This window comes from Saimiri boliviensis, chromosome 17, assembly GCF_048565385.1.
Source record: "Saimiri boliviensis isolate mSaiBol1 chromosome 17, mSaiBol1.pri, whole genome shotgun sequence".
NCBI lineage: Eukaryota > Metazoa > Chordata > Mammalia > Primates > Cebidae > Saimiri > Saimiri boliviensis.
Window position 1 is genome coordinate 60657259 of NC_133465.1, and position 2628 is coordinate 60659886.

Here is a 2628-nt window from a genome sequence, read left to right on the forward strand (position 1 = left end):
TTAAAGTGTTCCTTTTTATCCACGATCTCAGTAGCATCGTTTATATATTTTTTTAACAGTCATTCTGATGTTGAACTTTTTTTTTTAAGACAGAATCTCTCTCTTGTCACCTAGGCTGGAGTGCAGTGGTGAGATCTCAGCTCACTGCAATCTCTGCCTCCTGGGTTCAAGTGATTCTCTTGTCTCAGTCTCCTGAATAGCTGAGTTTACAGGCACTCACCACCATGCCAGGCTAATTTTTGTACTTTTAGTAGACACGGGGTTTTGCCATGTTGGCCAGGCTGGTCTTGAAGTCCTGACCTCAGGTGATCCACCTGCCTTCGCCTCCCAAAGTGCTGGGATGACAGGCGTGAGCCACTACGTCAGCCGAGCTTTTTTTCAGACGCTTGTTGGCTGCTTGTAGAAATTCTTTTAAAAAGGGGTCTATTTATGTCCTTTGCCTGCTGTTCAATGGGTTTGCTTGTTTCTTGTAAATTTGTTCAAGTTTCCTATAGATGTATATTAGACCTTTGTCAGGTGTGCAGTTTGCAAAAATTTTCTCCCATTCTGTAAGTTGTCTATTTTGTTGATATTTTATTTTGCTGTGCAGAAGCTCTTTATTTTAATTAGATCTCATTTATCAATTTTTGCTTGAAAAAATAAAATTTAATTGGCATAAACAAATGTGCATACATCAGGGTAGTTGCAGTGATATGCAGAATAAAGAGAATAAGAAATGCAATGGGTAGGAAGGTATGTGTTATCAATAGAGTCTTTGAGAGCAGATACCTAAGGGAAATGAGAGAACTATCCATGCAGATAGTACAGTGAAGAGCATTCCGAGCAGAGGGAAGAATAAGAATTAAATATTCTTGGTATGTCCAAGGATATGCTAGGAGGTCACTGTGGCTGGAGTTGAGGCTGCTGGAAAGAGATTGATATTTGATACAAAAGAGAGTGAAGTAAGGTCATGTACAAACCTGTAGGCCATTGCATGGTGGTGGTGGTGATAGGGATTAGAGAATTTTGAGCAGAGGAGATACGTAATCTGATTTGCCTTATAAAAGTGAATGACTGAGTATTGTGTGACCAACAGAGTCTGTGGGGACAGCAGAGAGGCTCATAGCAGGCCATTGCATTAATACATGTGAGGTGATGGTGACTTGGACTAGAGTAGCAGCAGCGATGATAAGAGACATTGCTCAGACTTCAGACATATGGACACATGGCTCAAGATGACTCCTACAAAGGAGCCACAGATAGACTGACCTGCAAACGTTTATGGTGCATTCTTCAAGTCTGAAGACAGTGTGGAGGCAGATTTCTTCTTTCTGGAGGTTTTTGACTGAATGAAGCCCACTCACACCAAGGACAGCTTCACTCAAAGTCTGCTAATTTAAATATCACATCTTTACAAAGGTACTGTTACAGCAACACCTAGCCTGGTACTTGAGCAAACATCTGGACACCGTAATCTAACCACACTGACACGTAACACATATAAGGTGTTTTGAAGGTAGAGTCAAAAAGATTTATGACTGGAGAGGATTTGGTTTATAAAATTAAAAAGAAACCAAGGATCTCTCCATGGCTCTTAGACCGAACAAAGGGAAAATTAGAGTTACTAATTACAGATAGGGCAACAAATGAGGAAGAAGTCATGGAGGTCAGAAATATGGAATTTTGTCTGGAGCAATTAACTATGAGATGCCTGACAGAGATGCGGAGGTGCTGAGTCAGCGTCTTCTAGAATAATCTAGAGTCCGCTGGAGAGGACCAGGCTTGAGATATAACTATGTACATTGTTACATTCAGGTGGAAAGTCATGAGCATAGGTGAGAACAACTAGGACAAAAGTACAGATTCAGTTTTTTTTTTTTTTTTTTGAGACGGAGTTTCGCTCTTGTTATCCAGGCTGGAGTGCAATGGCGTGATCTCGGCTCACCGCAACCTCTGCCTCCTGGGTTCAGGCAATTCTCCTGCCTCAGCCTCCTGAGTAGCTGGGATTACAGGGACGCACCACCATGCCCAGCTAATTTTTTGTATTTTTAGTAGAGACGCGGTTTCACCATGTTGACCAGGATAGTCTCAATCTCTTGACCTTGTGATCCACCCACCTCGGCCTCCCAAAGTGCTGTGATTACAGGCTTGAGCCACCGGGCCCGGCCCAGATTCAGTTTCTTACTGGGTGCTGGTATATTCTGTCATTTAGACAGATCTGAGAGAAGAGAAGCAGCAAAGTCAACAAAGCATCAGAAAATGAGTTTGGAAGGTACTGAGATAATGGTTTTCCAGGAAGTCAGGTGAAGAAAGCATGTCAGTGAGAAGAAAATGGCCAACTGTGTCAAGGGCTGCTGGGTGGTCAGTACCGTGAGGACTCAGAATTGGTCAATGGATTTAGAAATGTGCAGTTCCTTGATGATCTTGGCTAGTGCCACTTCAGAGGAGCAATGGTTAAGCTAGAGGAAGGACTCAAGAGAGTGGGTGCAGAAAACTCTTTGGAGGAGCTTTGCAGTAAGGAAGAACAGAGATATGGGTCTATGTAGGAGTCAATGGATGTTTTTGTTTTGATTATCAGAGAGCAGACATTACAGAATGTGTATATACTTATGGAAATAAATCAGCAGAAATGGAGGGAGAGCATCCATC